The sequence below is a fragment of the Balaenoptera musculus genome, chromosome 4 (assembly GCF_009873245.2).
Source record: "Balaenoptera musculus isolate JJ_BM4_2016_0621 chromosome 4, mBalMus1.pri.v3, whole genome shotgun sequence".
In the NCBI taxonomy this organism is placed as follows: domain Eukaryota; kingdom Metazoa; phylum Chordata; class Mammalia; order Artiodactyla; family Balaenopteridae; genus Balaenoptera; species Balaenoptera musculus.
The window spans coordinates 128,690,975-128,712,593 of record NC_045788.1 but is presented as its reverse complement, the minus strand read 5'-3'; positions in this window follow the sequence as shown (position 1 = coordinate 128,712,593).

Sequence of the window (21,619 nt, the reverse complement as noted above, 5' to 3'; positions counted from 1 at the left end):
CACCCAGAGTGACTCAGTTGCTTACATCTCCACAGGAAGAAGACACCTCTAGACATGCAGCAGCCAACTTATAAGTACGAGCTGATAGCCAAAGGAATCCTATATCATTTAACTCAGAGAACTAAAATTATGGAGCTGCTCAATTAACCAGCCTTGGCATTGCCTGTGTTTGGGCATCCATATTGACATAGTTGATAAAATTCTGGACTGGCAAGGATGTGGGGAAATTGCCATTTTCATCAGTGTTCAGCAACACTGATGTGAGTGTGAATTGGTACAACAGTTTGGGAAGTAATTTAACAGTTGCTATAAAAATTAAAAAGTACATATGTTCCTTGACCCAGCATTGCCAGTTTTTGGAATCTACTCTGCAGATAAAAAATCACTAGCATATATGGATATATAGAAGAATATTTATTGTAACATTTATAGTGGCAAAATCTTGGAAGCAGCCTGAACGCTCAACAATAGGGTATAATTGCATGTACTATCTATATCCATATCCATATGTGTATGTATATCTGTATGTCTATCCATGTATCATTATATAGCTATAAAAAAACCTGAAAGAATGGCCATTATAAAGAGTAGCATCCTATTTTTATAAAATACAGGAATAAAAACTCCTCTGTGCTTTTCTGGGATATAGTTGCATGAATGTAGATAAACATGTGGAAAGATAAGCTCCACACTGTTGACACTGGTTACTTCAAGGGAGTGAGCTTATAATCTGGAAAATGAAAGTAAGTAACATTAATTATTTTCTTTATGTGACTCAATATTATTTGGCTTATCCATGCATTATTTTTTAAGTTAAAAAAATCCAGGGGCTTCCCTGGTGGCGCAGTGGTTGAGAGTCTGCCTGATAATGCAGGGGACACGGATTCGAGCCCTGGTCTGGGAAGATCCCACATGCCACGGAGCAACTGGGCCCGTGAGCCACAACTACTGAGCCTGCGCGTCTGGAGCCTGTGCTCCGCAACGGGAGAGGCCGCGACAGTGAGAGGCCCGCGCACCGCGATGAAGAGTGGTCCCCGCTCGCCACAACTGGAGAAAGCCCTCGCACAGAAACAAAGACCCAACACAGCCAAAAATAAATTAATTAAAAAAAAAAAAAATAAATCCAGAGTGGAAAAACTTTCTCCAAACACTATCATCATCTGATACTGATGAGTAAGTTTTGGGAGACAGCATATGGCAGTGGTTATGAATACAGGACTGGAGTCATTTCTGGGCTTAAATACTGACCTTTTATTTACTAGCTGTAAGAGCGGGAGCAGAATACTTTATCATTAAGCACTGGTTTCCTCATTTATAAAATGAGAATAGTGATGTCTTTTAGTCCCTTGCCTTTCACTACCTGTTATGGGACAGCTTCTCATTCCTTTCAGCAATCTCTCAGTGAAGAGATGGACCACAGGGTTCAAGAATTTTAGCAAATTTGTTACCCAAGCAAACTGTTAATGGGAGGCTCAGTATCCCGTTCTATCCACTTCATTGGATAGAATACAAACTCCCCAACGAAGGGCAGCAATTCTCTTCTCTTAGCTGGTCTTCGAATAAATGCAGGGGAGTTAGCAAATGAAGATACTTGAAGTCTGAGCTGAGAAAGCACCAAAGATTGTCATTCCTTGTGCTAGCAATTCTTTTATTTTCATTTGCCACATGTTCTTAAAGCACAGAGAAATGTCCTTCTTGGCTCTGTCGTATCTTATTTAGTTCAGGGATTCGATTTAATTTATAGCTACTAAACCTCATGAACAAATTTTTAATCCACCCTACCCATGTCTAAAATATTTACCCAATATTGTGTGTATTAGTTTGCTAGGGCTGCCATAACAAAGTATACTGTGTACCAGGTAGCTTTAAGAACAGAAATTCATTGCTTCACAGGCCTGGAGCAAAGAAGTCCAAGATCAAGGTGTCAGCAAGGTTGCTTCTCTCTGAAGGCTCTGAGGAAGAATATGTTCTATCCTCACTCCTAGATTCTTGGAGTTTATTGGCAATCTTTGGTGTTCCTTCGCTTGTAGACACATCACTCAATCTCTGTATGCATGTATGCATTCCCCTTTTTATAAGGACTCCAACTGTATTGGATTAGAGGACCACCTTACTCCAGGATGACCTTAGCTTAATCAATTACATCCCCAAACAAGATTACATTCTGAGGCACTGGGGGCCAGTATTCCAACATGTGGGTTCTTTGGGGACACAATTCAACCTACAACAGTATAGGTTGTAAAAAAGTGATTTATTTTTCCATTGACCTTTTATATACAACACTGGAGAAGAATGTACAAGGCACTCAGATGCATTAGTAATCACAATGGAAAGATGAAAAATCATCTTGAAAATGATGATTGTTAACAAAATATTCATTTAGAAGATGAGCAATCAAAAATGATATTTCTGTTAGAAGTAATTTTCTGTGAAATTTTAACCACTTTCTCTACCATTAGTCTTTTTCATTTACTATCAGTGTGTCAATGTTATTTCACAACTAGTCAACTGGACCACAGTACAAATCCAAGTTCTCATTTTCCTTCATTTAACTTTTCTATATTTCCCTTTTCAATCATTAATCACTACTGTTGATGACAAAGTTTCGAACATGCAGAGTTCAATTGACTTGACAAAATGGATGAATTATGAACCAATTTGTGCTTAATTTTCTAGCTGTTGTTTTCCAACCAATCAGTTCAATCAAGCACCTTACATAAATAACAGGAAATAACAATTAGTAAATCATTGAAATTCAGCTTGTAATTCTGAGAAGTGAGCATATGTTGGCTTAATGGACACTGAGACTCTGGCAACTCTAGGCTTACAGCCCCTAGCCTTTTCTCCTCTAAAAACTTTTCTTCATTTCACATCAGTAATTAATTTATGTTATCACACTTTGGAAATTCTAAGTGGAACTGGGTCTTTCCTGAAATTGAAAGCTGGAATTTCCCTATTTTAGCATTTGGGTCTTTTATTTTACCATTCCAATTTTCTCACTCCCTTCTTGCTTGTTCTTCAACTCTTACCACAATTGTCAGTTTCTTGGACCTGCTGTGTTCTCCAGATCTAACATCCTTCTTTTGGTTTCATTTTTCTTTCCTGCCATTCATGAAATTTATGGTAAATCTGTCACTACATCTCAACAATCTTCAACCCTGGCTTCTTAGTAGAACTGGAGAAAAATCTGTACACGACAAGTCTTTTTTGTTCACTATGGAAGGTCACTAGAAGGCAAACATACCTTAAATTCTAAATTTAATAGTCATTGTTCTACAAATGCTTTACTGACATTATAAATGGGTGCTGTGGTGATTTGTAACACCTGTTCACAATATTTTCCATGTCAATATACTTGTAGCCATGGTCTATAATGGATGACTTTGGGGCCTCAGTTGCAGCTGAGAACTAAGTAAAAGGTTAGGTCTTCCCAGAGTCACTATCTTGGATCAAATCCATGCAGTAGTTGGATGAGAGTCTATTCAAGCCTGAGTCTTGGTTGGGTTTCTCATTTTAATAAGGGGATGTCAGTCTCCCTATGGGCCCATTAACATATAAAACTCTGCTAGTTATTGCTTACATGCCTACATACCATATGACCGTCAGGTTCTAGCCAGAGAATTCCCTGCTATGCAATTTTTATCAAAAAAGAGTTGGGGGTAATAATATTCATGGAGAATTGACTAAAGAATTTGTAATCCATGTGTTTCCAGAAATATTCTAAATTCCACCTTAGATGATGCTGAATTAAGCCACATTTTTTGTTTGCTCATAAAATTATTTTTATGGAAATTAAATGTTGGAACTACGCCATTGGCATTATTTAGGGAAGCCAACTGGTAGGTTGCTTACTGTACCACAAAGTGCCCTTTTCATGAGGATCCACAGGAAAAATTTCTCTTAAGTTTCTCTATTAGAAAAAAGTTTTTCAGAGGGAAAGTCTATTTCATTCCCTGCTTCGTTAGATAGAAAACTTAGAATATAATTGTAGACCAGCTATATAAATACGATTTCATATTACGCATTTGGGGGTATAACTTTAAACTTGGCCATTTGTGATGGTTAATTTTATGGGTTAGCTTGGCTGGGCCACAGAGCCCAGATATGTGATCAAACATTATTCTGGATGTTTCTGTGAAGGTGTTTTTTGGATGAGATTAATATTTACATTGGTGAACTTTGAATAAAGCAGATTGTGCTCCATAATGTGGGTTGGCCTCATTCAATCAGTTGAAGGCCTGATTAGAATGAAAGACTCTGCCAGCAGATGATTTTTGGGCTTGAACTGCAACACTGATTCATCTTAGATCTCCAGTCTGCTGGTCCACCCTGCAGATTTTGGACTTGCCAGTTTCTATAATCTTGTGAACCAAATTCTTAAAATAAATCTCTTTCTGCTTATATACACATCCGATTGGTTCTGTTTCTCTGGAGAATCCTGTTAATAAATCATTATTCCTTCTACACTAATTTCTCTTTGCCTTAATTTCCTTACTCTGTTTTTTATACTACATATTTTTTAGGATCTTATAACTCCTTGTAAACATTAAACATGGAATAAATATATAACTCAACAAGTAATACACAGAAAGGGTGACTTCTAAAAAATATTCAGAAAAAATATGTTTATAGTGTCTTTTAAAACAAGGCTATTCTGTTGGCCTTGAAGGAGCAAACTTCCATATTGTGGAGAGAGCCACATGGCAGGAAATGATGGATGGCTTCTTGGAGCTGAGAGTGCCCCCCAACTGACGGCCATCAAGAAAGTAGAGATCTTAGTCATTTAGCTGTATGGATCTGAATTCTGCCAACAACCAGCAGGCTTTAAAGAAGACCACGGGCCTCAGAAGAGATTACAGCCCCTGACAACTTCTTGATTTCATTGCAGTGAGACCCTGAGCAGAGAATCCTGCTAAGTTCCTGGACTCCTGATCCATGAACACAGAGAGATAATAAATTTTGTTGCTATATTTAATAAATATAAGTTACTATATTTGTGGTAATTTGTTGCACAGCAACAGAAAATTGATACAGAGAAAATCAACCAGATTTACCAATATCAAGATAAATTTTAGTAAAACAAATTAATCATGCAAATAAAATCAGATTTTCGTACGACTTGCTTATGTCAATGCTTTATGCCAGAAGGCAATGGAGTAACATTATTATGATATTTGAGAAAAAAATGTGAGCCAAGGGCTTTATATTCAGCCAAACTACCTTTTAACTATAAAGGCTAGTAGACAAACTACTATGAGCATATGAGAACTTAGAATTTATTGTTTTCATGAGTGCTTCCTAAGGAATCTACTAGAGGAAGATTTTTCAGACAACCAAATGACTGGAAAAGTGCTGAAAACAGAGTTACTGTGAGCTTAAATATATACTGACCTGTATAAGTCACATAAAATGATGACTATAGCAGAGAAGCATACATATGTAATAGCTATATTCTCTGGCAATATCAACATAGTACAAATATAAAAAATGGAGGCAGAATGGAGAAGCCATATAAAATACAGAATACAAATTATTCACCTTATTGTTAATAACTGAAAGCAAGAGATAACACTTCAAACCAAATGTGAGATGGTAGGAGAAGAAAGGGAAAAAGAATATACTAGTTAATTTTAATACTGTTTGTAGTAGGAAATTCATAACCAAAATATACATAATTTATATGCATTATATTTGTATGGTATATAGTAGAAAATCAATTGATAATGACCAAAAATGGAGCCTAGTGGAATTATATAAAGATATTGTATACAGGTTACCCTTTGGAAAATCAGAGAAACTTTTCTATGTAGTCTTCATACACTACTATGGAGCAATTGTCTGGATAAGTGAAAATATGAGATGAAACCAATTTTGTAATATGCTACAGTTTATTAATTGTGAGGGAAAAAGTATTATGCATATATATATCTGCTTTTATTAAAAAAATTAAAGGATAAACCATAAAATTAAAGAAGTTACATTGGAGATTGGAGGAGAAATTAGGCTTCTTTGAGTACATGTCATTTTGCAGATATAATTTTTGCATCCTGTAAATAGTTTATATAATTATAAAACAAAATTCAGTTAAAATTGGTTCCTAGTCAATTAAAATTCTAAAAATTAAAAATAATATGGAATAAATGGCCATAAAAATATGTCCAATTAATGTATAATTCTACAGAGAAGATCTTCTGCATTTGGGTTTTAAACATCTCAGTTGTTTCTACAACCCAGTTGGTTTTCTACATCCCTCATGGGATATAGCCTGAGGACAAAAAATTCCCCTGCACAATAAATTTTCTCAAACTTTTTTCTGTCACCCATCTATGGTAGCTTTGGTAGTATTATTTGGTGCCTGTTGGGTGTGGCCTCATACCTCAGCTGTCTTTATACATAGTTTGACTTAAGAATGAAATACTAGATTCAAATAAGTGAAATTTCTTTTAAAAGGTCTTTTTAACAAAGAGAATAAAAGAAAAAAAGCAAATGAAATGGGAAATGAATTATATCTATCTATTACCTATCTATCTATCTATCTATCTATCTATCTATCTATCTATCTATCTATCTATCTATCTATCATCTATCTATCTATCTATGTATCTATCTATCTAACTATCATCTATCATTTCTCTCTATTTATTCCTTTCCTGTCAACTTTCAATTTCCCTTCCTTGGTTTGGGAAAAACCTAGTCAAGCCTTGTGACCTTAGGAAAAAGGGTCTTCTATTGGTTTGGTTAGGAGAGCTCTGCAGTGGGAGGGGAAAGAGAAGGATGTAAAATGCAACACAAAGCTATTTAGAAATATTGGTCAAAATGTTCCCAGTGAGTGGTTTTCCATGGAAGTTCCCAAGAATTTTTTCTTCCTTTTCCCCACACATTTCCCCTTCACACTATAGTACCACATTGAGAAAATAAAATAAAAGATGTTTCTTTTTTGGTGTCAGCAAATAAACCCTTCATCTTCTTCCTTTCTCCCCCAAATCCCTTAGCCTTAGAAGGTTTTGGAGACCCAGTCTGCCTTGGAAATCAACTGATGAGATATCTCATGCCAATCTCTCTGTACTTTTATTCCTTCATAAGTTGTCTTAGAGATGCATATTACACTGCATTATGAAAATCTTGCTTATTACCTTGTCCTTGCATGACATATATCAAATGTGGTTGACTTTTTCTTTCATAAAATAGTGAATTTCCTGACCCAATGGGAAAAAAAATTGCTAGAAGCTATAATTACGTGTTCAGAATAGTTGTGAAATGCAGATGCTAGAGGCATAACAAGCATCTGAAAGTATTATTGCAGTTTGTACAGTTGCCTGTTTGAAAGGCAAGTGCTGAACTTCATCTTCTTAATTTTTATTTTTCAAGCTGAAGCTTGCAGAAAGTGACTGTACTGGAAACTGTCACTCCCTTGGATTAAGACCAAGACCAATGATGTAATTGAAGGGGATAAGGATAAGGATAAATGTTTCCCCACTTAAGAGATGATTTATCTCATCAAATGGGATAAATGTAAAAGTCTATCATCTCTTTCTTCACCTTGCAGTCTTCATTACTCATCCTGGACCCACCCCATGTTCTTTCAAGTGAGCTATTTCAAGGTTTGCACTCCATCCCCCAGCAACCTTGCTTTTTGCTCTCTCCCACTGGAGCCTTTCACAAACTCCAAACTTTGATCAATCCTTTTTTTCTCCTCCATCTAAGTGTGGGATATTCCCATAAGCACTTAATAACACTAGGTGATCAAGATACTGGGTGGTCTTCAAGGTGCTGGGAGGGGGGTGAGAGGGTTTTACACGTGGGAAAGATGTGAATTGTCGTGGTAGGATGTCTGCAAATACGGTTGCCAATTCTTCCCATGTCTGTTGGTTATGTGCCACTCCATTCTCAAGAAGGGGAGCCTATTTCCCTTCCTACTGAATCCGGGCTGACCCTGTGACTTGCTTTGACCAATAGAACACAGAGAAGATGCAACTGTGTGATCTCGGACTTAGGTTTGTTTTTTTTTTTTAACATCTTTATTGGAGTATAATTGCTTTACAATGGTGTGTTAGTTTCTGCTTTATAACAAAGTGAATCAGTTATATATATACATATGTTCCCATATCTCTTCCCTCTTGCGTCTCCCTCCCTCCCACCCTCCCTATCCCACCCCTCTAGGTGGTCACAAAGCACCGAGCTGATCTCCCTGTGCTATGCGGCTGCTTCCCATTAGCTATCTATTTTACGTTTGGTAGTGTATATATGTCCATGCCACTCTCTCACTTTGTCCCAGCTTACCCTTCCCCCTCCCTGTATCCTCAAGTCCATGCTGTAGTAGGTCTGGATCTTTATTCCCATCTTGCCCCTAGGTTCTTCATGACCATTTTTTTTTTTTTTTTAGATTCCATATATATGTGTTAGCATACGGTATTTGTTTTTCTCTTTCTGACTTACTTCACTCTGTATGACAGTCTTTAGGTCCATCCACCTCACTACAAATAACTCAGTTTCGTTCCTTTTTATGGCTGAGTAATATTCCATTGTATATATGTGCCACATCTTCTTTATCCATTCATCTGTCGATGGACATTTAGGTTGCTTCCATATTCCTGACTATAGTAAAGAGTGCTGCAATGAATATTATGGTACATGTCTCTTTTTGAATTATGGTTTTCCCAGGGTATATGCCCAGTAGTGGGATTGCTGGGTCATATGGTAGTTCTATTTTTAGTTTTTTAAGGAACCTCCATACTGTTCTCCATAGTGGCTGTAGCAATTTACATTACCACCAAGAGTGCAAGAGGGTTCCCTTTTCTCCACACCCTCTCCAGCATTTACTGTTTGTAGATTTTTTGATGTTGGCCATTCTGACTGGTGTGAGATGATATCTCATTGTAGTTTTGAGTTGCATTTCTCTAATAATTAGTGATGTTGAGCAGCTTTTCATGTGCTTCTTGGCCATCTTTATGTCTTCTTTGGAGAAATGTCTGTTTAGGTCTTCTGCCCATTTTTGGATTGGGTTGTTTGTTTTTTTGATATTGAGCTGAATGAGCTGCTTGCATATTTTGGAGATTAATCCTTTGTCAGTTGCTTCATTTGCAAATATTTTCTCCCATTCTGAGGGTTGTCAGACTTAGGTTTTTTTTTTTTTTTTTTTGAGAAGGGAAATTCTTTTTTATTTATTTATTTTATTTATGGCTGTGTTGGGTCTTCGCTTCTGTGCGAGGGCTTTCTCCAGTTGTGGCAAGCGGGGGCCAGTCCTCATCGCGGTGCGCGGGCCTCCCACTATCGCAGCCTCTCGCTGTGGAGCACAGGCTCCAGTCACGCAGGCTCAGCAGTTGTGGCTCGCGGGCTCTAGAGCTCAGGCTCAGTAGTTGTGGCGCACGGGCCCAGCTGCTCCGCGGCATGTGGGATCCTCCCAGACCAGGGCTCGAACCCGTGTCCCCTGCATTGGCAGGCAGACTCTCAACCACTGCGCCACCAGAGAAGCCCAGACTTAGGTTTTAAAGAGCATTATCGGCTTCTTGAGATCCAGCATCATGCAAGGGAGCTTGAGCTTCATCAGCTCCTAGAATTTTTAGTCACTCTGGATGTCACCAAATACTGAGAGTAAAACCATCTTAGAAGTTCAGCTCCAGTCCAACACCCTGTTAAGTGTACTGTAATATCATGAGAAGCAAACCACCCATCTAGCTGAGCTCAGCCAATCCATGGAATTAAGAAAACTATAAAGCTTTTTGTTGTTTTGAGCCACAAAGACTTGGGATAGTTGTTAGGCAGCAATAGATAACTGATACAATCACCAAGTCAAAAGATGATTTTGTTTGCACATACACTTCCATTCTCGGAGTGGAAATAGAGTGTGGTTTAGTGAAGTAGTTGTTGGGGATGATGGAGCCCTTCTTCAGTTTTCCCCCCACTTATTCCCATACCCTTGTTCAAGAAAAACAGAGACTGTTAAATGAGGCAAAACTGATTGTATTCAGACTACTGCAATAGGGAAGAGGGACTCCAGTATAAAGTGAATTTCACTCCAATTAAGACATCATTGACTGAGGTTTTTAAAGGAAGAACAGATAGGGAACAAAAAGGGACCATAAGGAAGTAAAATGGGAAGGGACTAGGGGGCGAAGTGGAAGTAGAAAAATTACAGAAGGAGATAGGCGGAAAATTACTGAAAATGGTTTAGCAAGGTGGGTTGGGACAGTGTATTTTTTTGCAGTTTGGCAGCTTTGTGTTTTCTTGAGCAAAGACAGCCTGAGGGTTAGGGTTACTTTTAGGATTATGGTCTAGTGCAGGTGGAAGCCAAGCTGACGTTTGGTCAAGTCTCTTAGCACAGTATTTAGGCAGGTCCTCTGTGTCACGTGGGAGCTCACAGTTCACATCCCTCCATGCAGATAACCTCAAGTCCTTCTTCAGAGATGAGATAGAGCGTGAACTCTGCCTCCACACGGATACATTCTTCATGGGAGGATGGGGTGTTCCTCTGTTTACATTTTCCATCTCTTCTCTTTGCTATCTCCCACTTTATTTCCTTATGGATTTGCTTCATAAAATAGCACTTCTTCCTTCTCTATTTTCTATCATAACCTCTGCAATAGATCCTCCTCAACATTTCAAGTCTCTCCACTATTATTATGATTCTCCTCTCACCTTGAACTCTTTCTAAATTCTTTTCTTTTTCTTTGCTTCATGGCTGAGTGCTATGGGGATTATTTACACACACTTTCCTCACTTTTTATTACCTACTCTAAGTAAATTTCCGTCTCAGTTGAACTTTTGCTGGAACAACTCACCCATGATCTTTGAACTTCCAAATCTAGTGCGAATACTCACCTCATCAGGAAACCTATTTTTCCCAGTGCTTTTGTGGTTTTTCCATTCATCTTTCTCACTGTTTGTTTCCAGTCATGTTTTAACTGCTCATCAATCACTTTTTTTTTAATGTAGGGTTGTGGACCAGTGTTCTTCCTTCAAGCCTCTTTTCTCATTAGACTTTCCCTGATTTAACTCATTTATTATGTTACATGCTGAAGATTATTTTTTTTTTAACATCTTTATGGGAGTATAATTGCTTTACAATGGTGTGTTAGTTTCTGCTTTATAACAAAGTGAATCAGTTATACATATACATATGTTCCCATACCTCTTCCCTCTTGCCTGAAGATTATTAAAGTATGTTTTTGGTCTAGTCCCTGTTATTGAATTATCCTACTGTCTTTTGACGCTCTCTGCCTGAATATGTGAGAGGTAATTCAAACTCAGTAATTTCTTGCTGCCACCCCTGACACTTGCCAAACCTTGGCTCCTGTGTTTTGTTTGTTAGCATAATCCTTTTGCCAGGTCAGAAACATGGGCTTGATCCTACTCTTCTGGACTTCCCCTTACCTCCTGAATCTTATCAGTTTCTGTGTCTTAAATATATTATGATTTCTACCTCTGCTGGTCATTTCCAATTCCACGGCCTTAGCTAAGCTCTCTTGCCTAGACTGTTTCAAAAGTCAGTTTTTGAAGTTGCTTTTCCCTTTTATTAATTTTTAATCTCTCTGCATTCATAACAATAATTTTTTTGAATTGAACATTTGATTACATCGTACTTTACACTTCAGCTATACTCAGGGCTCAGCTGAAGCGTCATTTCCTGTATGAAGCCTCCGTAGTACTTTCCTTACCACTCTTCGCTCTCTTTGCTCTTCCTACTCTAACTTGCACAAACCTCTAGCAATGCACTCAGCCCACCATTTTGCAGTTTACACGTTTTAAGGTCTTAAGGATTGCAGCTTCCGTTGTTGACCTCTAGAGATCTGTGTAAAGAAGCTTGGGCTCAGTCAGCCCCCAGATGTTTCAGTCACAATGGATGAGACACCAGATCGCAGTGTGAAACCATCTTAGAAGTTCCAGCCCTAATCAAGCACCCTGAAAGCTAAGTTTCTAGTTTCTTTTGTGAAGGGACTGTTATTCGATTTTTGATTACCTATCATTTATCAGAGGGGTTGACAAAGTATACCATGGGCTAAATCCAGCATGTCTCTTCTTTTTGTAAATAAAGTTTTTTTGGAACACAGCCATGCCCGGTTGTTTGACGAATTGTCTGTGGCTTGTTTCATGCTACAATGACAGAGTTGAACAGTCACAACAGAGATCCTATGGCTTACAGTGCCTAAAATATTTACTATTTGGCCTTATAGGGAAAAAGTTTGGTACTTCTGTTTGTGAATGAATGGACATAAAGTGCCATGAAAAGGATAGGTCACATTATGAAAAAAAGAATGGTGTATTACTTTGCAATCATTGTTGCTTTTGTTGTGGTCATCCATTTACAATACTTGATGTCAGTTTATTTATCTCTTATAAAAATAAAATACAGTGTGTGTGTGTGAGTTGTGAGCAAAAAAAAAAAAAAGAATGGTGTATTACTTAGGGTAACTATAGCTGTTATACAAATTAACCCCAATATTTTTGAATGTAAACAAAATCAAAGTTTCTGTGTAGTGTATATTAACAGTTAACAGGTTAGCAAGAAGCCCTCCTCCACACAGTCATTCAGGGAACCTGGTAAATGCAAGTTCTTCAACAGGCAGCTTCCAAAGTAAACTTGGATATGAAATAGGCTGTGTTCCCAGGAAGGAAAATAGAACAGAATATTATGGTAAGCAGATAGCAAACTCTGCCACACATAGTATCATTATCACTGGTATAATTTTATTAACAAGTGTCTCCTTTATGCGAACGCTTGTTCAAGTTAATGTATTAAGCTAATGCTCATTCATGTTAATTACTTTAGTAGAATTCTTCTACCAGACATTATGGTGAGGTAAAGGACACTTTAGTGAGAGTGGTGACATTGGTAAGGACTCAGTCGGGGAAGAAAGCAAGTAACTTTTGTATATGTGCTGCCGAAGCGAGCACATCAAGTAACTTTTGGAGAGTGGAACATTTTGAAGGGAAAATAGGTGGTTTATTGTAGGGCTTTTGTTAGTCAGAAAAAGAATGGAGGCCTTGAGTTCCTAGGAGGTTGAGGTGAGAAAAGAGAGAGACAGGAAAGGAAATGTGAGGATCTGGAAGACAAGCTTCGCATCTTTGTCTTGGGCTTCTCAGAGCACAAGGTTTCAGGGGACATATGGCAGAGATGATCAGGCATTTAGGGATTGTTTTAGGGGTTACCACAGAGCAGGATACAATCTCTCTTCAGGCAGTGACTCACTTTTTTCTTTATTTTTAATTTTTTTTTAGAAATTTCATGTAATGTCTGAAACATTTATATTAACATATTTCCATACAAATAACCCAAAGAAAGTTTAGTATAGGTTGATTTTGTTTGTTTGTTTGTTTGTTTGTTTATACTGCAGGTTCTTATTAGTCATCAATTTTATGCACATCAGTGTATACATGTCAATACCAATCACCCAATTCAGCACACCACTATCCTCACCCCACTGCGGTTTTCCACCCTTGGTGTCCACACGTTTGTTCTCTACATCTGTGTCTCAACTTCTGCCCTGCAAACCAGTTCATCGGTACCATTTTTCTAGGTTCCACATACATGCATTAATATAAGATATTTGTTTTTCTCTTTCTGACTTACTTCACTCTGTATGACAGTCTTTAGATCCGTCCACATCTCAACAAATGACTCAGTTTTGTTCCTTTTTATGGCTGAGTAATATTCCATTGTATATATGTACCACAACTTCTTTATCCATTTGCCTGTTGATGGGCATTTAGGTTGCTTCCATGACCTGGCTATTGTAAATAGTGCTGCAATGAACATTGGGGTGCATGTGTCTTTTTGAATTATGGTTTTCTCTGAGTATATGCCCAGTAGTGGGATTGCTGGATCATACGGTAATTCTATTTTTAGTTTTTAAGGAACCTCCATACTGTTCTCCATAGTGGCTGTATCAATTTACATTCCCACCAACAGTGCAAGAGGGTTCCCTTTTCTCCACACCCTCTCCAGCATTTGTTGTTTGTAGATTTTCTGAGGATGCCCATTCTAACTGGTGTGAGGTGATACCTCATTGTAAATTTGATTTGCATTTTTCTAATAATTAGTGATGTTGAGCAGCTTTTCATGTGTCTCCTGGCCATCTGTGTGTCTTCTTTGGAGAAATGTCTATTTAGGTCTTCTGCCAATTTTTGGATTGGGTTGTTTGTTTCTTTGATATTGAGCTGCATGAGCTGTTTATATATTTTGGAGATTAATCCTTTGTCCATTGATTTGTTTGCAAATATTTTCCCCCATTCTGAGGGTTGTCTTTTCGTCTTGTTTATGGTTGCCTTTGCTGTTCAAAAGCTTTGAAGTTTCATTAGGTCCCATTTGTTTATTTTTGTTTTTATTTCCATTACTCTAGGAGGTGGATCATAAAAGATCTTGCTGTGATATATGTCAGAGTGTTCTTCCTATGCTTTTCTCTAAGGGTTTTATAGTGTCCGGTCTTACATTTAGGTCTTGAATCCATTTTGAGTTTATTTTTGTGTATGGTGTTAGGGAGTGTTCTAAGTTCATTCTTTTACATGTAGCTGTCCAGTTTTCCCAGCTCCACTTATTGAAGAGCTCCACTTATTCTTTTCTCTATTGTATATTCTTGCCTCCTTTATCAAAAACAAGGTGACCATATGTGCATGGGTTTATCTCTGGGCTTTCTATCTTGTTCCATTGATCTATGTTTCTGTTTTTGTGCCAGTACCATATTGTCTTGATTACTGTAGCTTTGTAGTATAGTCTGAAGTCAGGGAGTCTGATTCCTCCAGCTCCGTTTTTTTCCTTCAAGACTGCTTAGGCTATTCGAGGTCTTTTGTGTCTCCATACAAATTTTAAGATGATTTGTTCTAGTTCCATAAAAAATGCCATTGGTAATTTGATAGGGATTGCATTGAATCTGTAGATTGCTTTGGGTAGTATAGTCATTTTCACAATATTGATTCTTCCAATCCAAGAACAGGGTATATCTCTCCATCTGTTGGTATCGTCTTTAATTTCTTTCATCAGTGTCTTATGGTTTTCTGCAGACAGGTCTTTTGTCTCCCTAGGTAGGTTTATTCCTAGGTATTTTATTCTTTTTGTTGCAATGGTAAATGGGAGTGTTTCCATAATTTCTTTTTCAGATTTTTCATCATTAGTGTATAGGAATGCAAGAGATTTCTGTGCATTAATTTTGTATCCTGCAACTTCACCAAATTCATTGATTAGCTCTAGTAGTTTTCTGGTGGCATTTTTAGGATTCTCTATGTATAGTATCATGTCATCTGCAAACAGTGACAGTTTTACTTCTTCTTTTCCAATTTGTATTCCTTTTATTTCTTTTTCTTCTCTGATTGCCGTGGCCAGGACTTCCAAAACTATGTTGAATAATAGTGGTGAAAGTGGATATCCTTGTCTCGTTCCTGACCTTAGAGGAAATGCTTTCAGTTTTTCACCATTGAGAACGATGTTTGCTGTGGGTTTGTCTTATATGGCCTTTATTATGTTGATGTAGGTTCCCTCTATGCCCACTCTCTGGAGAGTTTTTATCATAAATGGGTGTTGAAATTTTTCAAAAGCTTTTTCTGCATCTATTGAGATGATCATATGGTTTTTATTCTTCAATTTGTTAATATGGTGTATCACATTGGTTGATTTGCATATATTGAAGAATACTTGAATTCCTGGGATAAATCCCACTTGATCATGGTGTATGATCCTTTTAATGTGTTGTTGGATTCTGTTTGCTAGTATTTTGTTGAGGATTTTTGCATCTATATTCATCAGTGATATTGGTCTGTAATTTTCTTTTTTTGTAGTATCTTTGTCTGGTTTTGGTATCAGGGTGATGGTGGCCTCATAGAATGAATTTGAGGGTGTTCCTTCCTCTGCAATTTTTTGGAAGAGTTTGAGAAGAATGGGTATTAGCTCTTCTCTAAATGTTTGATAGAATTCACCTGTGAAGCCATCTGGTCCTGGACTTTTGTTTGTTGGAAGGTTTTTAATCACAGTTTCAATTTCATTACTTGTGATTGGTCTGTTGATATTTTCTGTTTCTTCCTGGTTCAGTCTTGGAAGGTTATACCTTTCTAAGAATTTGTCCATTTCTTCCAGGTTGTCCATTTTATTGGCATAGAGTTGCTTGTAGTAGTCTCTTAGGATGCTTTGTATTTCTGCGGTGTCTGTTGTAACTTCTCCGTTTTCATTTCTAATTTTATTGATTTGAGTCCTCTCCCTCTTTTTCTTGATGAGTCTGGCTAATGGTTAGATTGTTTATTTGAGATTTTTCTTATTTCTTGAGGTAGGCTTGTATAGCTATAAACTTCCCTCTGAGAACTGCTTTTGCTGCATCCCATAGGTTTTGGATCGTCGTGTTTTCATTGTCATTTGTCTCTAGGTATTTTTTAATTTCCTTTTTGATTTCTTCAGTGATCTCTTGGTTATTTAGTAATGTATTGTTTAGCCTCCATGTGTTTGTGTTTTTTACATTTTTTCCCCTGTAATTCATTTCTAATCTTATAGCGTTGTGGTCAGAAAAGATGCTTGATATGTTTTCAATTTTCTTAAATTTACTGAGGCTTGATTTGTGACTCAAGATGTGATCTATCCTGGAGAATGTTCAGTGTGCACTTGAGAAGAAAGTGTAATCTGCTGTTTTTGGATGGAGTGTCCTATAAATATCAATTAAATCTACCTGGTCTATTGTGTCATTTAAAGCTTCTGTTTCCTTATTTATTTTCATTTTGGATGATATGTCCATTGGTGTACGTGAGATGTTAAAGTCCCCCACTATTTTTGTGTTACTGTCAATTTCCTCTTTTATAGCTGTTAGCAGTTGCCTTATGTATTGAGGTGCTCCTATGTTGGGTGCATATATAGTTATAATTGTTATATCTTCTTCTTGGATTGATCCCTTGATCATTATGTTGTGTCCTTTCTTGTCTCTTGTAACATTCTTTATTTTAAAGTCTATTTTATCTGATATGAGTATAGCTACTCCAGCTTTCTTTTGATTTCCATTTGCATGGAATATCTTTTTCCATCCCCTCACTTTCAGTCTGTATGTGTCTCTATGTCTGAAGTGGGTCTCTTGTAGACAGCATATATATGGGTCTTGTTTTTGTATCCATTCAGCAAGCCTGTGTCTTTTGGTTGGAGCATTTAATCCATTCACACTTAAGGTAATTATTGATATGTGTGTTCCTGTGACCATTTTCTTAATTGTTTTGGTTTGTTTTTGTAGGTCTTTTTCTTCTTTTGTGTTTCGCACTTCAAGAAGTTCCTTTAGAATTTGTTGTAGAGCTGCTTTGGTGGTGCTGAATTCTCTTAGCTTTTGCTTGTCTGTAAAGCTTTTGCTTGTCTGTAAAGCTTTTGATTTCTCCATCGAATCTGAATGAATCCTTGCTGGGTAGAGTAATCTTGGTTGTAGGTTCTTCCCTTTCATCACTTTAAGTATATCATGCCACTCCCTTCTGGCTTGTAGTGTTTCTGCTGAGAAATCAGCGTTAACCTTATGGGAATTCCCTTGTATGTTATTTTTCGTTTTTCCCTTGCTGCTTTAAATAATTTTTCTTTGTCTTTAATCTTTGCCAATTTGATTACTATGTGTCTCGGCGTGTTTCTCCTTGGGTTTATTCTCTTGGACTCGCTGTGCTTCCTGGACTTGGATGGCTATTTCCTTTCCCATGTTAGGGAAGTTTTCAACTATAATCTCTTCAAATATTTTCTCTGGTCCTTTCTCTCTCTCTTCTCCTTCTGGGACCCCTATAATGCGAATATTGTTGCATTTAATGTTGTCCCAGAGGTCTCTTAGGCTGTCTTCATTTCTTTTCATTCTTTTTTCTTTATTATGTTCCACAGCAGTGAATTCCACCATTCTGTCTTCCAGGTCACTTATCCGTTCTTCTGCCTCAGTTATTCTGCTATTGATTCCTTCTAGTGTAGTTTTCATTTCAGTTATTGTATTGTTCATCTCTGTTTGTTTGTTCTTTAATTCTTCTAGGTCTTTGTTATACATTTCTTGCATCTTCTCTATCTTTGCCTCCATTCTTTTTCCAAGGTCTTGGATCATCTTCACTATCATTATTCTGAATTCTTTTTCTGGAAGGTTGCCTATCTCCATTTCATTTAGTTGTTTTTCTGGGGTTTTATCTTGTTCCTTCATCTGGTACATAGCCCTCTGCCTTTTCATCTTGTCTATCTTTCTGTGAATGTGTTTTTTTCCCCACAGGCTGCAGGATTGTAGTTCTTCTTGCTTCTGCTGTCCACCCTCCGGTGGATGAGGCTATCTAAGAGGCTTGATGGGAGGGACTGGTGGTGGGTAGACCTGGGTGTTACTCTGGTGGGCAGAGCTCAGTAAAACTTTAGTCCACTTGACTATTGATGGGTGGGGCTGGGTTCCCTCCCTGTTGGTTGTTTGGCCTGAGGCCACTCAACACTGGAGCCTACCTGGGGTCTTTGGTGGGGCTAATGACCGACTCTGGGAGGGCTCACTCCAAGGAGTACTTCCCAGAACTTCTGCTGCCAGTGCCCTTGTCCCCACGGTGAGACACAGCCCCCCACCTCCCTGCCTCTGTAGGAGATCCTCCAACACTAGCAGGTCGGTCTAGTTCAGTATTCCCTGTGGTCACTGCTCCTTCCCCTGAGTCCCGATGCACACACTACTTTGTGTGTGTCCTCCAAGAATGGAGTCTCTGTATCCTCCAGTCCTGTCGAAGTCCTGCAATCCATTCCCACTAGGCTTCAATGTCTGATTCTCTAGGAATTCCTCCTCCCGTTTCCAGACCCCCAGTTTGGGAAGCCTGACGTGGAGCTCAGAACCTTCACTCCAGTGGGTGAACTTCTGTGGTATAAGTGTTCTCCAGTCTGTGAGTCACCCAGCCACCAGTTATGGGATTTGATTTTACCATGAATGTGCCCCTCCTACCGTGTCATTATAGCTTCTCCTTTGTCTTTGGATGTGGGGTATCTTTTTTGGTGAGTTCCAGTGTCTTCCTGTCGATGATTGTCCAGCAGCTAGTTGTGATTCTGGTGTTCTCGCAAGAGGGAGTGAGAGCACGTCCTTCTACTCCGCCATCTTGGTTCCTCTCTTCCTCACTTTTCTTTTTAACAGTTCCCCAAATAATAGCAATAGCAAAAGTGATGGAGAAAGCAGATTACAGAGTTCTAGAATTTCGATGATAGGAATGTGAAAACTATTAAACTGAAAATGCTTTCTTCTGGCAGATCAGGCCATTGTTGTATGTTGTATGATCAGGCTGTTGTTTTATGCTCGTTGAGTTCTGGGGCTCACTGAGGTTGAGCCTTGGAGAAAAAAAAAAAAAAAAAAAACACAGGAAAGATAAACTAATTCCTCAAAAGGGAAGTTCTCTCTCTTTTGACATTAGGGGGGCAAAAGAGGGTGAGGTAAGAAATAAGGAATTTTAAAGAATCCTTCTCTGTCTAGAAATTTTAGGTTCCCAAATAGTCCATGAACTAATTAAACATTTACTGAACCATAAAAGAAAAGCTAAGACATATTCCCTCAAGTATAAATTTTTTATTTTATTAATTAGTTTCATGTGTACAACATAGTGATTTAATATTTTTATAGATTATACTCCATTTAAAGTTTTTATAAAATATTGGCTTTATTCCCTGTACTGTGTAATATATCATTGTAGCTTTGGCTATTTGGGGTCTTTTGTAGTTCCATATAAATGTTAGAATTATTTTCTCTAGTTCTGTGAAAAATGTCATGGGTATTTCAATTGAGATTGCATTAAATCTAGATTATTTTGGGTAGTATGGATATTTTAATAATATTAATTCTTCCAATTCATGTACACGGGATATCTTTCTATTTCTTTATATTATCTTCAGTTTCCTTGATCAATGTTTTGTAGTTTTCCGAGCATAGGTCTTTCACTCCTTGGTTAAGTTCATTCCTAGATATTTTATTTTTTTTTGATGTGATTTTAAATGGGATTGTTTTCTTGCTTTCTCTTTCTGATGGTTCATGTTTAGTCTGTGGAAAAGCAACACATTTCTGTATACTAATCTTGTGACCTGAAATTTTACTGAGTTCATTTATTAGTTCTAGTAGTTTTTTGGCAGAGACTTTAGGTATACTATATATAGTATCATGTCATCTGTAAATAGTGACAGTTTTACTTCTTCCCTTCCAATTTGGATTCCTTTTATTTCTTTTTCTTGTTTGATTGCTGTGTCTAGGACTTCCAAAACTGTGTTAAATAGAAGTGACAAGAGAGAGCATTTTTGTCTTGTTCCTGATTTTAGAGAAAAAGCTTTCAGCTTTTCACCATTGAGTATGATGTTATCTGTGGGTTTGACATATACGACCTTTATTATGTTGAGATATATTTCCTGTACACCAACTTTGATAAGAGTTTTTATCATGAATGGGTATTGAATATTGTCAAATCCTTTTTCTGTGTTTATTGAGGTGATCATGTGACTTTTATCCTTCATTTTGTTAATGTGGTGTATCATATTGATTGATTTGTAGATATTGAACTATGCTTGCATCCCTGGAATAAATCCCACTTGATCTTGGTGTATGATCTTTTTAATATATTGTTGAATTCAGTTTGCTAATATTTTGTTGAGGATTTTTGCATTTATATTCATCAGAGATATTGGCCTCTAATATTCTTCTTTTTATGAATCTTTGTCTTGTTTTGATATCAGCATAATCATGGCCTTGTAGGATGATTTTGGGAATGTATTCATCCCAATTTATTAATTTCTTCTAGCTTGCCCAATGTGTTCATATATAACTGTTTGTAGTATTCTCTTATGATTTTTTGTATCTCTGTGATATTGATTATTGCAATTTCTTTGGTTTATTTTCTTATTTTGTTTATTTGTGTCCTCTCTATTTTTTCCTGGTGAACCTGGCTAAACACATCAATTCTGTTTATCTTTTCAAAAAACCAGCTCTTGGTTTCATTGATTATTTTCTGTTATTTTTTGGTCTCTATTTTATTTATTTCCTCTCTGATCTTTATTATTTTCTTCCTTCTGCTGACTTAGGATTTTGTTCTTCTTTTTCTAACTCCTTTAGATGGTATGTTAGATTGTTTGTTTGAGATTTTTCTTGTTTCCTGATGTAGGCCTCTATTGTTATAAACTTCCCTCTGAGAACTGCTTTTACTGTGAACCACAGATTTTGGAAGTTGTGTTTTTACTTTCATTTGTCTTGAGGTATTTTCTGATTTCCTTTTAGATTTCATCATTGATCCATTGGTTTTCTTCAGTAGCATATTGTTTAATATCCACATGTTTGTGTTTTCCTCATTTTTCTTCCTGAAATTGATTTCTAGTTTCATGCCTTTATGGTCAGAAAAGATGCTTAATATAATTTCTATCCTCTTAAATTTGTTGAGACTTGTTTTGTGGCCTGGAATGTGATCTACCCTGGAGAAAACTTTCTGTATGCACTTGAAAGGAATGTGTATTCTGCTGTTTTTGGATGGAATGTCCCACAGTTATCTATTAAGTCCAACTGGTCTAATATGTCATTTAAGGCCACTGTTTCCTTATTGATTTTCTTTCTGGATAATCGGTCCACTGATGTAAGTGGGGTGTTAAAGTCCCCTACTAGTATTGCATTACAGTCAACTTTTCCCTCAATTTCTCCCTTTATATCTGTTAATATTTGCTTTGTATATT